The 23220-nt window shown below is 42.5% G+C and overlaps 1 protein-coding gene across 1 annotated transcript in view; it reads right to left on the reverse strand.

Annotated features, from left to right (window-relative positions):
- gse1b (Gse1 coiled-coil protein b) overlaps window positions 1-23220 on the reverse strand; it is a 170040-nt gene that overhangs the window by 70399 nt on the left and 76421 nt on the right. The window lies entirely within an intron of this gene.

The raw sequence follows: 23220 nt of genomic DNA on the forward strand, positions 1-23220 counted from the left end.
TTCAAGTTGGAGTCAGGGTGACAGCTGATTGGACAGCCCCGGTGACAGCAAGAGGGCAACGACTATCAAGGGAGCATCTGTTCATTCTGTATCAGACAGTAAGAAAGCATCAACCAATAGAGAGTGCAGAAAGAGTGCTGTGGGTCGTCAAGGGCAGCTCACAATAGAACAGCTACGTGTTTGGAAGAGCAAAATATAAAGGATCCCCCGCCTCCATTCCCTTCTCTGAAAATGAGAGTTCTCATCTCTGTCTGCGAGTGTGTGGGTGCATTTGTGTGTCCGTCTAGGAAACTTGGCTTGTTCAGCCTTGCACACAGACTGTTCACCATGCTGGGCCGACAGCAGACTTTTCCCCCCATCTCTCTCTCTAGCTCTCTCTCTCACTGTCACACACACACAATTACACACTCACACACACACGCACACACACAAAACATGTTATGCTGCTTTGCACCCAAAGCTGACTGAGATGGTGGCACTAAGGGTGAGGAGTTAACTACCTGCTGGGAAAAAGCCATGTGAGAGAGAGAGAGAGAGAGAGAGAGAGAGAGAGAGAGAGAGAGAGAGAAAAAACAAAAGAATAAGAAAGATATGATGGGGAAATAGTCTAGCAGGACAGTTTGCCCTGGGGGCTGACTTGCTCTCAAACCCACTCTATGAAACATACAGTGGGGGAGAATGAGAGGGGGAGTATTGGCAGGAGTTTAGTGGGAAGGGGTGAGGGAGGCAGACTGAGGGGTCCTATGCCTTCAGGGAGGACATGGAAAAAAAACCTTCACAACATGCACACATGCACGGCTAGCGTAGTGTGAATTAGTGGGAGCACGAAAGGCAATTAACCACTAATAGGGATGGATGATTGAAATACCAGGAAAAGACAGTGAGTGTGGGATAGATGGGGAATCCATAGATAACTGGAGGGTGTGTGTGTGTGTGTGGGGGGGGGGGGTGTTGATGTTGGTGAGCTTATTGAGGGAACAAAGCCCTTTTTATTTTACGAAATCACAAAGTCAATAAATATTTAATTGGGAAACTTCCAGCAGGAAGACATGTTGCAGGTCAGTTATAAACTATGCACACAAGAACAGAATTTAACCAAAAATCTCTGCAGCGGGAACATCAAGACCAAATTGCCAAAACATTTTGGGGCTAAATGCTTATGACTATGCTGCTTTTCACATTTAAAAAAACAAACTTGCCAATTGCCTCTTTCTTTTTCTATTTTCCATTCAGTCCATGAAGATAACTACAATTATTTATCAGCTTAATTTAAGAAATCTGAAAGCAGCATTGCCAGGAAGTGTTTGATAACAGTTATTTGATTACATGCAGCTTTAGGTAATGTTACATATTTTTTGAGGGCACATGGAAAAGAGCATTGTAGTTTTTTTTCTCTTTTTTTGAAATTTTAAGTGAGAAGTGAGTAACGCTAGGCTACCATCCTCTGTTCTGCAGGGGAGGGTGCAAACACTCCCTCTCTCCCTCTCTCTCTGTCAAACACACACGCGCGCGCGCGCGCACACACACACACACACACACACACACACACACACACACACACACACACACACATGGCTATAAAGGCTATAAAAGCTCCCTGGGGACCAAAGCAGAGAGTGTGACTGAAAACACAGTGATCAAGAAGTAACAGGAAGAGGATGAAATAAAAGGGGAGAGGAAGAGTACAAGAGAAAAGTAAAACCGGGAAAGGGAGGGGAAGGTGGAGTCAGCTGACAGAGAGGGACAGAGGAAGACATGGCCATCTCTAGTTTTAACATCATACAAAAAGCAAAATGTGTGTAATCTCCCATAACAGCAATCGAACTGATATCAAAATTCTGTAATGCCCTTTTGCGATAAACAGAGAGTTGGCAACTCCATAGACATCCAAAACTAAAACTTGTGTGATTGATTTTTGTCAATCACCTTGAAAAATATGTGAATAATCTGCATTTTGACCCATTAAACACCCTTTTAACTGTTCATAAATGAGCAGCAGTTGAGTGATTTGATGGATAAGCAACCTGGATGTAAGAAAGTTGACATATATAATGTGACAAAAACTGTCACCTTTTATTCACCCCGATTTGCCAAGACCCTCAACCCCTTCACTACTACACATAACCATTTCACCTGACCTCTCACTGGTGATTAGAAGCCTGTGAAGTATGTGTGAGTACCAGTGTGTGTATGTGTGCATGTGTGTGTCAGTTTTTGTGCGTGACATGTTTCTCTCCGTATGCTAATCACAGCCTAGAACTGCAAATGTGCCATTACCCATCAGGCTCAGCAGCAATAACCCCGCAATTACACAACTCTTGCCTGGCCAGCTGAGCACCGCACACACATACAGGCAAATGTATGCACACACACGTACAGAGCCACACACACACACAAACACACACATTTCTGAACATAAAATGCTGATATAATGATTCTAACAGATATTACATTCTGCTTTACCTCCAAGACAAAGAAAAAAGACCATGCAAGGCTCTGAATCAAATTGATATGCAGCCTGTTTACAATGGAATCACAGCTCCTCACCTCAGTGTCAACAGGACAGCAATCAAGGTCAGAGGCATGCGCACTTTCACACTCCTGTTTCTTAGCAACATTATCCAGAAGTGTGGCCTCACTTGGAACTTAAATGGCCACACCCTCAGACTACATCTAGTAACTGAGTAATGGATGTGTATGTGTGTATGCACAAGTTTTAACACTTACCTGTGAAGTGAAGGGGTCAGCATCAGAGTGAAGTGTGCAGCAGCCACAAGGAGGAGGGCGGGTCACATGGAAGAGAAGAGAGCGCAAAGCCGTAAGATTCTGCACTTTACCTTCCTAATAAAAAAAGATTTATCACTTCTTTGGGAAGTGTTTGCAGAAACATAACGTGGGTCATTAAAAAAAAGCTGAAGCATAATCACTGACTGGCCTGACGAAATGAAGATATTTTGAACTAGAAGCATTCAGAGAGTTCCTCTGCCAAGGTGAACGCTAGGCCCCTGGCACTTTGTTCAGTCCCTAATTGAAGCTTTGAGCAGTGATGAGTGGACCCATACACCCCCAGTGTGGCTGTCCCAAAGAGCCAGAGGTTTGGAGGGAGCAACATCATGCATGCTTTTTGGTGCAAATATCACTTCCTGTCTCCACTAGATGGCATTATAGAAAACACACCCACAACTTACGTCATGTAACGTCAGTTAGTTTCTTTGTTCTAGGGTGAAACTGGCTGCCTCACGGGTGGTTACTAAACACCTCATATACTTTGTTGATTTTCCCCGTCACCCAGTGTACATTAGAGAAATACTTTGAAAATATATAATACTTTAATAACATCTTCTTCTACTCTGACATTAAAGACACTGTTTACTCTTAGAAGACTTTGCGGTGAGAACATGCTCCACCAGAAGCATAATAGCTGTTTGCAGTGAATTAATCAACTACAAGAATTTTTTGGCCCTCCCTGAGTTTCAAACAAGAGGTCAGACAAGGGTGAAAGTAAAGCTAAATGTTTAGTCAGTCACTGGATGCAAACCACCTGCTCTGGAAATCCATTATAATTACATCACCATGTATAGTTCATTCACATACCTCTGTGTCTGCTACGGGAAAACTAGGCCGCAGCGGCACACACTCATGTCAGACATGTCCTCACACACCTGTCACACACAGTCAACACTTCAGACACACTCATTTCTGACACTGTCATCCGGTGCTGAAATGGACACGCACACACATACGCACGCACACACGCACACACACACGCACGCACACACGCACACACACACGCACGCACACACGCATGCACGCGCACACACATATACGGTTAACGTGTTATTTCTATGCTGTTCCTTCACCAAGAGCTGGTACTACTTGATCTTGAAATAGAACAACCACCATCTAACAAGGGATAGATGATGGACACTATACAGAATTTAAAACTGAGACACTCCTACTGGTTTGTCCGCTGTAGTGTTTTTCCAAAGAGCTGATGTGTAACATTCTGTATGTTTTAGCATCAGGAAAAAATAAGTTTTTCTAATGTTTTGAAGTGATTTGAATCTGAAACAAACGGAATCATCTCAGTCAACTGGCAAATGATTTGTGCTCATTATGTGAAAACATTTGAACACTTAAACCCGATTTGAAATTAAGTTACTCATTAAAATGGATGATTTGTGAAGTGCAGCTAGCCCTATGTACACTTTCCAGATTTTCTCTTGATGACATCTCCAGGAGCCTCTTGGCACTTACATTTTTTGCTTTGAGAGTCACATTTTAATATTCACAAATCAGGCCTGCACCCCTCATACTCACTAGAATACTGTCACGCCTGATTCAAAGTGGATTTCCCTTTTAAATGGCTGCTAGCCCTTATCGCAGCTGACACATACACACACACCACGCGCACACACACTTGAGGGAGCCAGGTGGGGGGAGCTGGCCAGAGCTGACAAACTGATGCGCCGTCATATAATATCCCTCCCACAATGCCTTGTGGCACACCTGCTTTCAAGCACAGACAACAGAAGCGTCCCTGTGCTCAGCCAAGGGAACGCATCACGCCACACGACTCTACTCTGATGAGGCTTTTTATAGTCACTCAGCTCTCTTACCTGCATCCTCCAACCCTTCATCTGTCTCCATATCAAACACATAAAATCTGCAGCCTCTCAGCAAGTCCTGTTGTTATTAGACAGAAAAGTAGAGAAACAGCAGCCACGTACAGAACCCAGAGAAGAAGGAAGGAGGGAATCATTAAAAGCACTTCTCATTTGATTAACAAATATGTGTGCATGTGACATTTGCTTCTGTTGAGTGTGTGCGTATGTAAGGTTGGATGTGGGTGTGTGCCAGCGTAATTGCCCAGGGGGCAGGTGAATGGTATGCAAACGCAGCTGAGACAACCTGGAGAGCAGACGCAGCAGGAGAATCCTGCTCTACAGCAACACTCCACAAAGAGGCTGACAACAGGCAGACAGGAGGTGGGAAGGAACACAAGGAAACATGTTTTTGTACATGTGCAAAAAATAGTGTTACACACCACACGACCAAATGTACTTGACTTAAAATTTAATAGGATGTATGCATTCGTGAAACCACACAAGCACACACAAAGAGCTGCCGGCAGTGTTTTTCGCTTGACTTGTGCTCTCATGTGACATTTACTCATTGGCTTGTTTGTCTCAATTAACTCTGCTTATTGGACAGAGATGGTTAACCCATTAACTTAGACACACAGGGAGGAGGCAAGGAGAGCGAGCGAGACAAGGAGAGAAAGAGCTGGATTATAGTTTGACCTGCCTTAGGCGTATTGTGAATCACACAACTGTACCAGGCCACAAACAAGGGCTGGCCTGGCTGAGTGCCAAGCAAATACACAAGTTGTACATGTATAATGGTGGCAGAGAGCAGCTGAAGGGCCAGCGGAGCACCAGCACCTCGGGGCCTGTTGGAAGGTCTGAGTTGACCTTCTCCACTCACCAGTGTGCCTCTGGATTTAACACACCGTCCTACAAAAAGCTTTGTGTGTGTGAGTGCTGTAACTGTGAGTAAGTGCATTATTCGATGTGCCAAAATGTGTGCATGTGTTGCATGTATGTTAGAAAACTGTGTGTGTGTAGAGGGAGGCTGCCTTGCCCTCTGTCAGGCCTCTGCTGTGTTTAGTAAGTGAGGCGTGCTAATACTGCGTGTGCTCAGGTTTCACGCATCAGCACACAGTCGAAGAGACTTAGCCGAGGTCACAGACTGTCAAACCTCCTCCCTTTCTCCTCTTCACCCAGTCCTCCTCCCCCATGACTCAATCCTTCCTTTTCTTTCACTAAATACTTTACCTTTAGCCAAGCTTCAGCACCCCGTCTTTCAGTTTCCCTTTGCTCCCTCCTCCCACTCTTCCACTTTGCTATCAGTCCTCCCTTTCCTCTGCCTTGCCTCCCTCCCTCTCTCCCTCCCTCCTCCTCCTCCCTAGAGGATTCCATCATGCTCAGTCTTTTAGTATCTTTCATGTCTTTTACCTGTCAACAGAGGAGAGAATATGTGAGCAGCTCCCCAACAAAGGAAAAACACCCTCCTGTCATCTTAGAAAATGCTGCAGGGGTGGGGGGTGTGGGGGCTGGGTGGGGGGGGGGGGGGCAGGCGAGGAGATAGACAGAGGGACAGAGGGAGCTAGATAACACAGGATGGAATAAAAAGGGAATATTCAAGGGAAGGAGATAGAAAATGAGGCGGAGGGAATGTTGCGCTCTTAATATGTGTTAAATCAACACAGGCTGTGCCTTTCCTGAGCAAGTCAGCTGGATTGAAAACAACATAAAAATAGCAACATGTCTTAATCATACGTCATCTTTAGACAACATACTGTCTGTAATCTATTTTTGGACCAAATGGTCTCTTGTTTATGACAAGGAACGATTTATGTGCGAAACAAAACTCTCAGACATACATGCGTCAAAAACTACAGACAAATAAACACACATGACCTCCAGCTTCAGAAAACTAGTCAGTGATTCGGCAGCAGCTCAGTTCAGCTCTACCACACTCTACAACAGTAGCAGCAACACACATTCACACAGGATAAAACCATAAGCCGCACAATCCAATAGGCACCTCACTCAATCTGTGACTTTCTCTCTATCCCATGCCCAGTATGTGTGTGTGTGTGTGTGTGTGTGTGTGTGTGTGTGTGTGTGTGTGTGTGTGTGTGTTTGTGGGAGTGAATCCTTTGCTGGTACTAATCTGCTGGCACAGCCCTCGTCCTCAACATTGCCCTCGTCTTCGCATTATTCTGGGTTTAGCTCGTGTGTTAGCCTAGCCTCAGCTCACAGCCTGAGCTGGGGAGAGGCTGCCATCTTAGAACAATGCCTATTGATGAAACACTAAGAGGCTTGATTGGATTTATCATCTCTCCACCACTTTTTCCCCCTCCTCTCTCTCTTCCTCTCTTGCCGTCCCTTTTTGTTTCCACTCCTCTTCTGTATCTCAGTCCTGCATTTCCCTTCTTCCCCTCAAAGCTCAATAACACAGAGATTTCGCCGTTTCTCCCTGGTGACGAGATGACGCTGTTAACGCCCCCTTGTTGGATAAGGAACACAAAAAGCAGCCTGCCACTTTATGAGGGCACTTCAAGGAAAAAAAAACAAAAACAAAAACAAAAACATTTAATTAATAAGATAATCAAACGCCTTCTAACTGTGTGTCCCTGCATTATGGTGGTCAGCCCCACTGATAACGGCTAATCATGTTAACGGAAAGGTTAAGAGTAGAGCAGAGATATCCATGTATGTACAGGCTGGGTCTTTCTGCCTTTCTATGAAATACTGCTGCCAAAATGTGAGGGAGACACGACAGCAGCGGCGGCGGTGACAGAGAGGAATAGGGGTGAATCTCTGCAGATTTGGCCTGTGTTTAGTTGGGGCATTCTACCAAGTGGCAGTCACTAGCCTGGGCGGCCTTTGGCCCACTGTCCCCACCAATCCCATTCTAGCTCCAACTACACCAGTGTGGACCCACAGCAACCCTCCAGTCTGGTGCCAAAGACCCCCGCGCACGCGCACACACAATCATATACATGCACACACACAAAACACTGCAACCAACTCCATTTTCAAACATGGATAACAACTGAATTAACACTCTGTGATCCTCTGCCAAAGCAGAAGGTGGCTCCTTTATACAAACACACACATGCATGCGCTTTATACACCACACGAGTACACACAAACGAGGGGCTGTTTGAGGGGAGTTATCTTTGGTTTGATTTTGAATTTATTATACTCTTCTTATGTCTGAATTTCTCTCTCTCTCTCTCTCTCTCTCTCTCTCTCTCATCTTTCATTCTTTTCTGCTGCTGCAAAGATAAAAGCAAATTACTGTCTCATGCTGGAGTTATTTTGACGGTGGCACTTCTGTGTGATGCTCTTGTGTTCTGAATACAAAAAAATTGGGTTGAGAGGAAGTCAAAGTGGTGAGGGGCATGGTAGAGTGGATGAGGGAACCTAGAGGAGGCTTGATAGAAGACAAACAGGAGAAAAAAAATTGTTCCCTAACCTGACCTCAATTATATGTGTAAAACAGATGAAACAGACTCCTTCCTCTTCCTCCTGGTGGATCCTTTCCTACCCTCCAATCCTCCCTCTTCATGTCATCGCCCTTCCCTTGACTCTTTGCTGTTATCAGTTATTTACTCCAACCAGGGCTGAAAATGGTTGTCTTTCTCTCTCTAATCCTCTCTTCACATCACTGTTCTAATCTGATCGCTTCTCTGCCTCCCTAATTCCTCCTTCTCTCTCCACAAAATTTAATCACATGTATGGATAACACGGTGTTAGATACTCACGGATACTCAGACTGACTAATTTCACATGAGCACAAACAGGAACTGAGGGTTTTTTATGTTTTGTTTTGTTTTTTGAACAAACCAACTGTCACAGCTATGGTTATTTAAGGATGCGTTTCTGTGTTGAAAATCACAGTAAGAAAAAAAAAAAGAAATGGCAACGAGCTAAAAATGGAGAGGCAATCACCTGACACAGCTATTCATCCTGCCGAGAGCAGAGAGCTGCTTGGTCCTCCACCAGCATGAAGTGGAAAGGCCTTCCAAGAATCCCTCCTTTCTTTCTGCTCTCTGTCTTTTTCCACAGATTAATCTGTCCAGCAGCCGTATAAATCTCCGCGCTCACTGTGGAGAAATGCTCTATGTGGATCATTTATGTATGACACAAAAAGAAAATAAACCTTTAGAAAGAAAAAAAAAAGAGGGTGTGAACAAAATAGAACAAAGTCTAAATCGGACTTCAACGCGGTTCTTTGATCCAGAAGCGAACTGAGCTGGGCTCATAGTATAGAGACTTTACATTTAAGCTGAAGAATGACCACCAACAATGCACGCTTTTGTACATGTGTGTTGTCTTGGCTGTGCTGCTTGTTAATGTGTCACGATCATTTATGGCTGAGGTCGGAGCAACTCTCGCCTTTACCAAACGATGGGAGGAAAGGGCGCAGGACGAGAGCAGGGGAGGGGAAGCAGAGTAAGAAAACATTTTAGGGGGTTTGAGATGGCTTCAAAGGGTCTTGCTGTAACCATGGAGTTACAGAGCTTGGTCACCGTGGGAACGGGCCTTCTGCAATGTTGAGGAAGGGGAGACGTATTTTGGTCATAGAGGAGAGGTAGGCTGTTTCCCCGAGGCCCCCCTCTGACACAAATCACTGTTCCCAAATGCATAATTCAAATTTAATTGCTTGAAGTGCAAATAGTCACATGGTTTGTAATTATTGTGGTACTTAGTGATGGCGATGCTTCAGCTTAACGAAGGTTATGAGAGCCCTTGGACTCATGCTGCTTTCTGTAGAAAATCAGGCCAACTAAGGACGAGCAATATATTAATTTTACATCAAAATTGTGACGGAGGATTAGATATTCATACAGATTATGGATAGTATCTTATCATGGCGTAAGTGCTATCTTTTCCCATTTTTAAGCATGCATTGCAGTAAAATGATATAAGTTCAAGCTTGCTTGCTTTACCTACTTAACCACTGCGTCTACACTGATTATCAAACATCTGATGATGTCCATTGGTCATGAATTTCTCGGTTTTCTTTTTTTATTTTTTGGGGGGGTAGAAAAACAAAATCATGGACAATGGCAAATGTTAAAAAGGACAATATAAAAGGAGAAATCAGAGAAAATGTTTCAGTTTTTTGTAATATGCTCTCCAAAAGGAGACAAAACACTTAAAAAAATGATTACAAAATGATTTTTGGTTACAATTTCATTATCCAGGCTTTGAATAATGATAAATGGGAAATAAAGAATGAAAAGTATCAAATGCTTAAATTTTTCAAAGCCAGTCGGAAAATGTTTGATGTGTTTATGTGATGAATGGATAATCCACTTCATTCAGTAATACAGTCAAGATTTCTTTTTTAGATTAAATGCACCTGACATTAGTAAACATCACTTATCCAATATTAATCTGCACTTAGTACTGTATATTCTCTACTGCGACAGATTAATCTATCATCCCACAAGATGGAAATGTGATTGGAACACTTTTTTACAGAACCTTTCTTAAGTGTGTGTGCATGCAGTTTGGTGCTTGTGTGGTGCTTCCAGGTAACTTTTCCATGGTGACACATGATGAACTGAGCTTTCAGAATTGTTTTTCTCATCTTTTGGAGAGAAAGCACATGACGAAATAAAGGCTCCACTGTTTCAGGACAAAATTTGCCTCATCAGTCTCTCCGAGTGTATTGGCAAGGCTAATCTCTAACCTCAGAGCTGTTCTGTGTGTCCACGTGTGTGTGTGTGTGTGTGTGTGTGTGTGTTTGTGTGTGTCAACGCCTGCTGTCCTGACGGAAAGCAATAATACCATCTCCAATATGGGTTCGCTGGGTGATTTGTTAGCATATATAGCATTTTGGGGGAGATGCATGATTGATTTTCCTGTCAGAGTAAACAAACTGAATCTGTCAAAAGAGAGACAGGCACTTTTAGCAGTGATCCCAGCAGCAGAATTTACACCACTCTTATCGATCACGCCCTCAATTAGAACTACAGAACATAATGTGTGTGTGTGTGTGTGTGTGTGTGTGTTTGTGTGCGAGTGTGTGTGTGTGCGTATTTGTGACCATAATAACCACACCCGGTAGTAAGATGACAGGGTTATAAGTAAGAGTCATAACTCTTCGATTTCTCTTCTTGCTGTGATGTCACAAAATTTATATCTTGCTCTTGCTTAAGACCATACTTGCCATAAATCAGTCACATGCGCACACTAGAACACAGACACACACGCGGCTGTGGGGTTATGAGGAGCAGCAAAGCAGAGAGCGTCTGTGATGAAGGGGAAACAAACAGAGTGTGGTGACGGATGGAGCCAAGGATGAAGATAAAAGTATGGTCCCCCCCCACTTTCCTCTGCTGCACTTTGGCGCCTTGATGTGCTGATAGAAACGCCGCAGATCGGCAGCAGAGGTGATTCCAGGGCTCAACTGTCACACACCAGTAGTGGTTGAAATGTTGGTCGTGAGCTAACACTAACAGCGGAGTGGTGACTCTCACTCTGTGAACGATGAGGATAACAGAGAAGGGCCAACTCAAAGTCGAGCAGGGAGTGGCGACTGGGGCGTTCGAGGTGACAGAAGGGAGAGTAATTGCCTCACCACACTCAAGGTGGCGGAAATGAACTGTGACCTGTCCTAAGTGCTCAGGCTTGAAGGGAGGGGCAAGCTAGGTAGTGTGTGAGAGCAATGGTGAGGGCAAGAGAGAAATGACTGTTGCAAATGCCCATTTCCTGCCGCCGCGAGGTCATGCCTGAGCGCCGCCAGAAAGTGTGAGACAGAACATAAGGCGGAATAACAGAGGGATAATCTTGTCTGAGCTCCAGTGAGAGAGGGCAGGGGGCTTGTTATGGGAAAATGAAAGGGGAGAGGTGGAGGAAAGGAGAGCCACAGGCCATTAGAGCCACCTCAGACATACATAACGACAGGTAGCGTTGAGAGGAACGCTCGGTGGAGAGGAGAGAGAGAGGCAGCACAGACGGCGATAACAAGCAAGCCAACAACACTACACATGGGCTAATACAGTGACCATTTACCTTCACATGAATGGCCAAGCGTTTGTCATTTATTTTGGACTCAATCATTATCAAACATAGCACAAGCACAACGAAAAGCAGATGTAACCAGAGTGCAGCGCTAATAAGGATCACAAAAAACAGGAACCAGCAAGTGGATAAACAGCATGAAATACACATAGAGATCATCTTAAGACACCAGGATGCACTTTTATTATATACCAATGAATGCAAGTGCTCACAAAATATTGACGAGATATTGCATGAGAAAACATTTTAAAGAGAATAAGTTGTATGGAAGAGAAGGACTAAAGCTCCAATAATGTAGTATCATGACAAATATTGAAGGTAAATCTCAGAAGTTTGGTTATGATGACTAATAATTATATATTGATTTCTCTAACGGTTATTAAACATCCGGTGTCTCAGCTAACACGCTGATGTTCAGTGTATACAGTATTTTTACTCTACACGTTTCTTGATTCTTTGTAGAAAACATGGAACAATACTGTTCTGAATTATTTTCTATTTGTCTCTGATATTTGGGGCAAAAAATGGACTCAAGACAGACAATCAATAAGATATATAAGGTTTCAAAGAGTGAGAGACGGGGGATGGTAAAGGATAAAATCGTAGATTGTTGCTTTTGTTTATCTTTAACTCTATATTTGTATTTTTTCCTCCCTGCTCATTCAAAAAAAGAGTATTGGTGTTATACGTATTCAGATTTCCTCTCCCTCCCCTCCTTTCCCATTGACTCTCTTTATCCCCGACTGACTTACATGCTTCACTTCCCTGCTATAATCTCAACAGCATTTACTGAGCTAATTAATGGGGCAGAGGGTTGAGTACTGCTCAACTGAGACAAGTCCTTCTCTTTGTCTCTCGCACACATGGATAACTAGCTACACGGAGAAAAAGGGGAAGCAGAAGGGCGAGAGAAACCCAAGGATGAGAAAGTTTTGTTTCTGCTCAGCAGCAGAAAACAGACACAAGATGGTCAAGAACAAAACATCCAGTAATATTTCAGGGATGTCAGTGGAATGTGCTCTAAAGCCACGATGCCACATAATGACTTCCTCATTCCTCATGCGTCCGATGTTCAAGACCCCCTTTGGAGACGCAATAAACTTTTAATTAATTCAGATACAAAACCGCAGCCTGGAAGATGTCTGACAGTGACAGGAAAGCTTCACCTGGTGGTTAAATGATAGCTGCTGCATCATACAGACGTTGTGTGTGATTTCGTCAGAGGCAGAGGGTCGTGGCAAAGTGTCGCGATTTGACAGCCTGGAGAGAAAACAGGCTTAACATTTAATTAATATGGAGATTGAGAGATTGTTCAAGGCTCACAATATTTACATGGCGATTTAGTTGTTCACTAACAATACGTAACCAGGAGAAAGTCAAGGCAGATAGCATTTATGTCTTCAGCTATTTTAAATATCTACGTACGTACAACCAACGTGATGTCTTGACATAGACATGAATCTACCAAAGCATTAAAAACACTGACAGGTTAAGTGCTAAGTATAAACAACAGGCCTGCAATAAATCCCCCTTCGAGAGGGTTAAAATGTTTTGATTGAATATGATCATTATTTTAACATTTTGGAGGTTTGATGCTGTTGAATGGTACTGGCTTATACTGGGAGCTGTTCCTGATATGCTGTCACCTTCATTCATAGAAACGGGATGACAAAAATACCAGATGCACCTACGCGTAAAAGTAAAACAACTCCCAAAAAGTAATTGGACTTGGCTGTTTGAATGATACTGATTGATTATTAGCATATTTTAATAATAATTCAGCAATTCTTATTGTTCAATTTTTTTTGCTGTTCTACTCATTAACCCTCAATATTAAGTAAAGGCTGGTAGTTCCCTCTGTTTCTAGGAGTTTGATGGGACTGAACCAACAGCCACTGTAAACACATGGTGTGTGTGTGTGTGTGTGTGTGTGTGTGTGTGTGTGTGTGTGTGCGCGTGTGTGTGTGTGTGCGCGTGTGTGTGTGTGTGTGTGTGTGTGCGTGTTCCTTCGCAGGTTGGATGTGTAATAGGCTGACTATCAGTGGCTGGTTATCGTATTTGCCACAAGAAAACAGGTCTGTTTGTGTGTGAGAAAGTTTCAGGGGTTATTTTTTAATTTTTTTTTGCCCCTTAATTGCCAAAAGTTAATTGAAATGCGCTCTAAAGATTGTGTTCAATATGATTGGTCAAACTGAGGAGGTCATACAACAAGAACTTTCTCATTTTACAGTTAATTAAACCTTAATAACTAGGCATTTCTGATATTTTTTACTGAATATAAATCAAGGTCAACTTTCCAAGTATTACAGGAAGCATTTCACTTCTGTTGTATTGTTGCTGCACTGAATGCATTGCAAACAAGTAAGTGTACACTGCCTCATATTGGCTTCTTATGTAATATTTCTCTTTAGGATTCATTTTGTAATTCCCTAATGTTACACATAATGCGGTTTCCACCTCAGAATCATTGGCCAAATTAATTTTTTCTCAATTAAAATTGTTTTGTTGTTATTGTCTAGTTTTCTGTTTATTTAGAGAAACTGAAAGTTTGTATGACAGAAAAACGTATAATATCTGCTTGTTACTGTCATCAGAGACAAATATACCAATCTACAGCTCTGGGGCAGATGTTCACTGCTATTCACTCCAACTCAAGTTGTTCCTCTCTTCTTTTTGTATTTCAAACAGACTGAAACACACAGTAATCACCAAATGTCACAGTAAAATAGATCATTCTCTCCCTCTCTCTCTTTCTCTCTCTCTCCACCCCACCTGATCATCTGCAACCCGCATGGACGAGGATACAGACACACGCAAACACACACACACACACACACACACACACACACACACACACACACACAAACTACAAGGTGTTATGTTGTTGTGCACTTTTTTTTTTTTTGGTTCAACTTGTCACAGCAAATAATGAGCAGCTCACTGTGACAACATCCGCTGTCGAACAACACCAGCTGAGTCTGGACATAACTGTTTCCTTCCGTGTGTGTGTGTGTATCTTTCTACTGTACAGTCCTTTTATTGGTATCCTTCAGAGGGTCAAAACAAGCTCAACTCAAAGTGAACATGAATGATAAAAAGCTACATGGAAAAATAGCTTCATTATACAGTAATATATACAATGTAAAAATCAAAAGTCTAGTTAGGAAAATAATTTTTTGTGTGTGTCTTTTGCTCTTGGTTCAATTTCTTTTCTTTGATATCATATAGAACGTCAGAAAACTTTATTTTCACAAAAGATGTCTTGATTAAAGTACAGAGAGGAAAGGTTCCAACGACAAATAATCATCAAAACACTGAAAGCTTAATGTTCTTACTGCTATCGATAAAAGGTAGCATTTATGGAGAAGACATCAGAAGTCAGGGCGGCACGGTGGTGCAGTGGTCAGCACTGTCGCCTCACAGTAAGAAGGTTCTGAGTCTGAGTCCCGGCTCGGGCACAGGATCTTTCTGTGTGGAGTCTCCATGTTCTCCCTGTTCTTGTGTGGGTTCTCTCTGGTACTCCAGCTTCCTCCCACAGTCCAAAGACATCAAGAGGGGATGAGGTTGATTGATACTCTAAATTGACTGTAGGCATGGCTGAACGTGTTGGCCTGGCGACCCATCCAGGGTGAACCCCACCTCTCGCCAGAAGGCTGCTGGGATAGTCTCTGGGCTCTGGGCTCTGGGCTCTGGGCTCTAGCCCCCACCCCCCCCCCATGACCCTTAACAGGATAAGCATTAGAAAATCGATGGATGGATGGACATCAGAGGTCAGAACAACTTTCTATTTACAATGCTGAGAAATTCTTAATAAAAGAAACTTACACACCCCACAGACACTTGTGAATCCTGTGACATCTCTTTATACAACAAAAAGCACATTTGGTTTTTCAGATATTGATTTGATAAAGGAAACATTTATCCATTTTTACATAAATGTTCTCGGTTCCTGCCGTATTTACATCATCATCAAACATGGCTGCCAACCCCAAGCAGAGTTTTTTTTTTTGGCCAACTTGAACCACCACACCGACGTTTATTAGCTGGTCTGAGATCAGCACCTTCTATAAACATTACAGACATTGCTCCTGTGCAGCTCTGACATTAATGATTCATGTTAACATGATCACAACAGAAGCCTGAAGTCAGCTTCACCACTGACTGTTATGTTGTCCATCATTGGCTGAGCTCTTTTGTACAACCTTCAATTTCATCACTGACAGTTTTAATGTTTTACCACTGCAGTTCTTCCAGAAACATGGAAATTGCTAATGAACAAATAAATGAATTTATGTTTTCCATGAATCAGTTTCTATTAGAGATACACCCGGATGTGCATGACTCCAAATAAATCATGGCACCCATAAACCGATTTTAATCATAATTGATTTTGTTAATTTTATACTAAGAGGTCCATTTCAGTGGAAGTGATCCCAGCTATCACTGACTCAAATCCAATAATCTTCAAATCCATCTAACTCGTGGTGATGTGCCATAACTTCATGTCTCTCATATTTCTGAGGACAATAAAAACAGTAAGGAGGGGGAGAGATGGGAGGAAGGGCGGTGAGATGTCATAATTCTCAAGAAAAAATGTAAAAAAAACCAGAACAAAACTGCTTTTAGCTCCTGCTGCCACCCAGAGTTCATGAAGAATTTTTTTTCTATGACAATACTCAGAATGGATCTAAATAAGGTTTATTAACAGGAATGGAAGCCGTTCCCTGACATCGGGAGGGTTTGATGCCCTAAACACCAGATGTATTCCACTGCTGTAGACACAAGTAAATTAAAGTCTCAGCTCAGCAACAACAAAAGTCATTTTTCTACACTTGAAAATATACCGTCTCATCATGTAGTCAGACAGTAGATCATTACAGAGTCTCTCTTTGCATCTCTTTCTACTTGTTCGTTGGAAATCAAACTGCTGATACTGCAAACAAGTTGAGCAGAACCAAGCCAGTGCCATGTGGAGGAGAAACGGCTTCATTGAATCATTGTCACCTGGCTTACTTGAACCTTTGATCTTTGCTCTCTCGCTCTCTCTGTCTCTCACTAGAACACACACACACACACACACACACACAGTTGAGCAGAAGGTTATTGATGTCTGCTCTTACAAAGCCAAGGCCTTGGCCGTGAATTGCTAACTCCAGCCTCCACTGGCCCCAGACATTAGCAGGGTTGAGATAAGACATGAAGTATAGCCTGGGTTATAGCAAAAACAGCTTCACTGCACTACCCCCCCCCCCCCCCCCATCACACCACTCTCCCAAAAACCCTACTGCTCATGAGACAATGCACATATGCTGTACACACACACACACACACGTGTGTGTGTGTGTATGTGTAGTATACTGTATATATATATATATATATATATATATATATATATATATATATATATGCATATGTATTATGTATGTGTGTATATGCTGTACACACATACATTTATATACAGTATATATATATATATATATATATAAATATACACATATAGTATATATACACACTATATATATATATATATATAAATATACACATATAGTATATATACACACTATATATATATATATATATATATATATATATATATATACACATATATATACACACATATATATACACACTATATACATACACACAAACACACACACACACCTGATTCATGAAAACTACGATAACATCACTCACAAATCAACAAACATTCCTCTGCATTGATGCACCCTATTTGGCAGCAGCACTGGAGCTGATAGCTTCCTAACCTGTTCTGTCAGCTTAATAAACCCATTTTAGACACTTGGTACTTTTTAACCTGCAGATGTAACGATCATGTAGATTTGACAAGTCTTTTTTCTAAATTCTGTTCTTGCTATTTTCAGTTTCTCGTGCACCTACTTCCGTATTGGAAAATGGAAAAACTGGGGTAGCAGGTAGATAGGAGCAACATCCTTGTAGTCAAAATAAAGGGCAATTAAATCAGGGTTGAATTTATTGCTTTTCAAATGACCTACATGAACACCCAAGCCATCTATAAGTGTTACCTTTGACCTTTGCCTCATGCTGATCTAGGGGTTAAAGGTCTAGTTCTGGTGACTGACTGTGGCCTCTCTCCAGGACCCCACAGGTCAATAAAGGTCAAAGGTAAAACTGCAGACTCTAAAGCCAGTAGACATGTGGTCTAACACCATCAGTAACCATCTACACCCCGCAGACAGCAACAGGCTTTATTAGCCTCTGACCTTTAACCTTGCTGGCACCCTGCATCTGAAATGGCTTGTAAATGGCACTTGGCCATGAAAGGTCACAGGAAGTTGTGGGAAAAAAAACGTAAGGTTTAATAAATCTGACCATTTATTAGTAAAGACCTGTGTTGTGAGGAGGAGCTTTACAACACGACGCGACGACAGAGGCCAGAGTGTCAAAGGCTGGCACGCTGCATGAGGTTCATCAATCTGAGCTGTCAACAGGCCCTTTTATGTGCAAACGCATTTTATTTTGAAGCCGTAAATAATAAAACACTTAAGAGAAGGTGGCGTTTCTTACTCCCCTGATTGTTCATGTTGATTACATCTTGATGCAGGCAGCAAATGTTGTAAGGACATGAAGGACTTCTCTGCTTTGTCTTTGCACGTTCCCTGTCATGAGGACGTGCAAGCTCAGCCTGATTGTGGTTATTATGGGCTGGGGTAGCATAAGAGCAAATAAGAATGAGAATGGATCACCCCCCCCCCCCCTGCAAAAAAACAAAAACTCAAACACACACTGACACACATTCACATACACAATGTTGATGATCAGCGCCAAGCTTCTTCATTATTTAATCACAACCACTCTTTGCAGTTGATAAATTATTGATTGTTCATGTTCACACTATCCCTTGCTGAAAGGTAGTACAAGGGTTTTCTAAAAACCCAGCACTCCCACACCCAGCAGACATGTGCCGTGTGTGTCCTCTTCATCTTCTGTCTTTCAGTCTCCTCCTGCTCTCTATTTACAAACACAAAAAGCTAAATTAGCAGGGAGTGGATTTGCTAACCGAGGTGTTAAATAGAAAGTCTTCTGCTTCTTGGGGTCTCTGGATCCAAACAATATCAAACCACGTGGTTTGGAAATAACCTGAAATTATGGGGGGTGTTGTCTTCTGCATTTACATGGATTGCAATATGAATAAGGCACTTCTATGAACCTGCATTTTCGGGCAATAATAGAATTAAGACGTGGAGTACTCTGATCTTTGTGACATTGCTGAAGATCCTTCTGGATATGTAATTACTTTAAAGACATTATTAATTCTGAGGCTACTGGTTGTTTTTTTTGCAGTATCTTGGCACACGTGCAGCAGTCAAACATGTTTCAGCTTCCAGTGAGTGTTGCAAACCTCCTACACATCCTAATACGTGAGGAAAAAACATGACGACAAATTGCGGAAGGAAACTCATGTAATATGTTGTATTTTATAGAATAAGGTCTAAAGTAAGATTGTTGTCATCCATGTAACACAGTTATTGTTAGGCAGCCGCCCTTGCTGACCCGGTCCCCAGACCCCAATCTTTCCTTGAATAAAATTAAAAGTCTCTGTATATAACATACATCTATTGTGCTTTAAAGATGTTGATAGCAGAAGTTTGATTTTTTTAGACCTGAACGAGAAGCACAAAGAACTACATCTCCCTTCCTCCAGTATTGTCTGGCCTCACCAAGGCAAACGCGCAGTCAAAAAAATAGACAATATTTCAGGATGCAGATGGACAGGCAGACAGACAGATGGACCGAGGGAAGGAGAAGCAGATTTTCATTGGCTCCTGGGGGGAGCAGCACCCAGACAAGGAAATGGCTTCCCCAGTCTGACTGTCTCTGCTGTACAACACCTTCCTGTAGAGAAGATCCGGAGGTCCATGAGATCGACACTCTCTCTCCCTGCTTCACATGGCCTCCCCTCCTCTCCTGCTGCAGCAACCCCCCCAAACATCACATCCCATAAGACACACATGGACACATCGTCACCCCCATCCACAGAGGAGACCCTCTCTGCAGGAGCCTGGTGACTCTTCCAGGGACCAGACAGGTGGTGGGAGCTGAGCGGGCACGCGAATGCCAGCCCACTGCCATGGGCTCGGAGCCAGTTGGCACAGAGTTAAGAGGCGGACTCCCTCAATGTAGAGCACAGTGCACACGAGAAGATAACAAGCCTACACACTCTTGTCTTAATGTACTTGTGAGGACCTTTCATCACTGGATGCTAAACCTTTATCTCAACACTTCCCTTCCAACCTGAAAGCAAACACTTGAACAGCGGCAGCAGTGGGGGGGGGGGGGGGGGGGGTCAAGGAGTGGGTCCTTACAATACTACTCCTACGCAAAACACATGCATAAAGATACATTTAATGAAATTTTCTATCAATGATTGTCAGTTTAGGCATTCAATCGGTGAAATTCTTGGAGTGAGTCACACACACGTATACATATAAAAAAAACTAGAAAAAATACACACTCATATTCACGCACACATAGATATGCAAAATTATTTATGTTGCCAAACATCAGAATATGAATTATATCTCAAGAAGACCACTGCTTCTTTATGCTTTCAAATTTAATCAAGCTCCAAATATTCATGCTTTACGGATTTCCATGTTGTATTTCAATATCTTAAAAAAATGTCCTCCTCCCGTGTTTTATGTAAATATAATGATTTAAAGCACTGATAACGTAGACATGATAATTCAAACACAAACATGAAAGTCAGTTTTAATCATTTTAACGGACACTAAACAATGATTTGAGATCCACTTCCCAAGAAAAAACAGATTAGTTGTTTCAGCTTATAAACAACATCCCTTTTAAAGTAAAAAGCTTTCTATAGGCCCTCATAATTCCAGTGTAAATTTCTTCTATATTAACAATGTCTGCAGAAAGAGGAGATTATGGATGGCTGGTTCAGCAAAATAACAGACTTGAACGTAGAAATCCACAGTTTAGTTTCCATTTCCCACCAACATGGTTTGTGTTAACTCTGATTACAATTGTTCCAAAACCATATACCAAATAACCAATTTATTTTTGTAACCATGATTATGAAACACTTATTTCTGCCGCCACCCTCTTGCCAGTATGAAAGCACCAATATGTGTTTATTCCAAAGAAAATGGACTGATGGTGAGTTTTGTTCTTTGATGTGAGAGGCAGTGTTACACACAACGGCCAAGAAATACAAAAAAATATTGTGCGTATCTCTTTTTTCCAAAGACAGGCTGAAAATCAAGGTCCGACATCAACGTTAAATTGAAAAGAGGCAAAATAAAAAGACAAGACTGGAGGACCACAAGATGTGGAAGAGAGACGTCATTTTAAGACATATTTATTTCTATTTCTTCTGAAAACTCTGATTCCTTTTTGAGATAGAAAGAGAGACAATCTTGATCCTCAGGTTTTATTATATTCCAGAATGATTGCTTTGGATTATTCAGATTGAATACACTCTGTAGTAGTCACCAGTAACTCTACAAACCCCATCATACAACGCAGAGATATAATCCCTAAAATTCCACATCAAAAACGTTATTTCCCTGATGGCTACAGAGCCACAAAGCACATAATTCAAACTCAGTTGTCTGGTGGCACAAATGCCGCTCCACACAGAGACGTGCATACCCTCTCACACATGTCACTGGCAGATTTTGTGGCATGTGTGGCTGATCACCATATGCCGAATAAAAGAGCGGTCCTCGTCTTCACCGGGAGACCGTCTCCGCATTAGACACCCACACATCCGGCCTTCTACATGAGCGCTAATTATCATTTTCTCTCCAAGACAAAGCCGTTTACACGCTTCTATATGTACAAGCACAGCGCCGCTCAAAACACAAAACATGATTAAAAGAGAACAAGGAATCTCGTTGTTTCTGCTTTGCAGGTGACAAAGCAGAATGACACTAGTACACTCAGACATGGTAATGCACATATTGTATATATCCTTGTGTAGACGGTGTGAGTGTATGTTAGCAGGTGTGACGGCATGTGAGCATAGACGGAAGAGGGTAATGAAAATTCCATCAACTGTGCAAGGAGCCTCTAATTATAAACAGGCCTACTTTTCTATTCAACTCAAACTGACAAACTGACAGGAACAACTGTCTCCACCTCTCTCTTGGGACATTATACTTTGATAAAGATAGTGCTTTTCCTGTGTGAGAGAAGAACAGAAAGTGTCATAATAGCATTCCTCAACAGCTCCAGATCTGACAGGACATCTACTGAAGGTTTTAAGAGACGGAGGGAAAATTGTTTTGTCCCGTTACTAATTTATACACCACTTCCACACTGATACACTGCAGCATGGTGTGAGAGCTCCGAGTGCCATGTTTAGAGAAACATGGCGGCAACTAACAATATTCTTTCAGATTCATGATGCTACACACACACACACACACACACACACACACACACACACACACACACACACCCAAACATAAACACACTTACTGCAGCAAAGGTTGATGCTGCTGCCTTAATTTTTCTCAGTCAATCTATTTTCTGTTTTCCAAAGATGAAAAGCTACTTCAAGACTGTCGAGTGTCTCAAGCTATGAAACTGATGCATTAGGTTTCCAAAAGCATGCGCGTGCGCACACACACACACACACACACACACACACACACACACACACACACACACTATTCAGCAGTAAACATGCAGACATATGCCTGCTGAGGGAGAGTGGGGAGGATAACCTCTACAAAACTAACACAGCTTAATGGCTTTCTATTCTCTCCAGTTTCAGTCAGGAGCCTCCTCTCACTGCTCTGCTCCGTAAAATGCTGCCGCCCCCCCCCCCCCCCCACACACAGACACACACACCCATCAAAACACTCACACACACACACACACACACACACACACACCCATCAAAACACTCACACACACACACACACACACACACACACACACACACACACACACACACACACACCCCTTCCTCGACCGCTGCTCTTCAGAGAGGTCCTGTCCCGGGCCAGCAGAATTGTGGCCGACCTTTCACCCCTGCTCACTAATTACAGCACCATGGCAACGCTTCAAGTACCTCTTCATCCTGGTACCACACCGAGTGAATGTGTGTGTACACAATGATTCTCTCTCTCTCTGTCTCTCTCTCTCCTGAGTCTTACATTCCAAAATGTACTACAGACACACACACACACACACACACACACACAAAAACATGCAGGTAATCAGGTATATTTGCTCACTCAGACACTTATTCACCAAAATCCTCTACTAGGGGCCTCCTCTCAGTCCTCAATCACAGGGGGCCCTCGAACCTATCTTTTAAAATACTGTTCCCACCTGTGACTCCTCCGCCTCATCACTCTCACTCAACCACAAAACCTCTGTACTTCTTCCTCTACCACTATTTCCTCTCATGTCTGTTTGCAAGGACCAACAAGAGAATAAGGAAGCAGAATTCATTAAGTTCCCTGTGATAGTTCTCCTGCCTGGTGTTGATTGTTTCCCTGGTTGATTGCTCCGTTAACACACATCAACAGCCTAATCCTCTCCCCACATCTATGATGACACTGATATTCTAAACCCTAAGGTAAGGCTGAAGCTC

The sequence above is a fragment of the Aulostomus chinensis genome, chromosome 2 (assembly GCF_037954235.1).
Source record: "Aulostomus chinensis isolate RoL2024-O1b breed Wild chromosome 2, RoL_Achi_v1.0, whole genome shotgun sequence".
NCBI classification, from domain to species: Eukaryota; Metazoa; Chordata; class Actinopteri; order Syngnathiformes; family Aulostomidae; genus Aulostomus; species Aulostomus chinensis.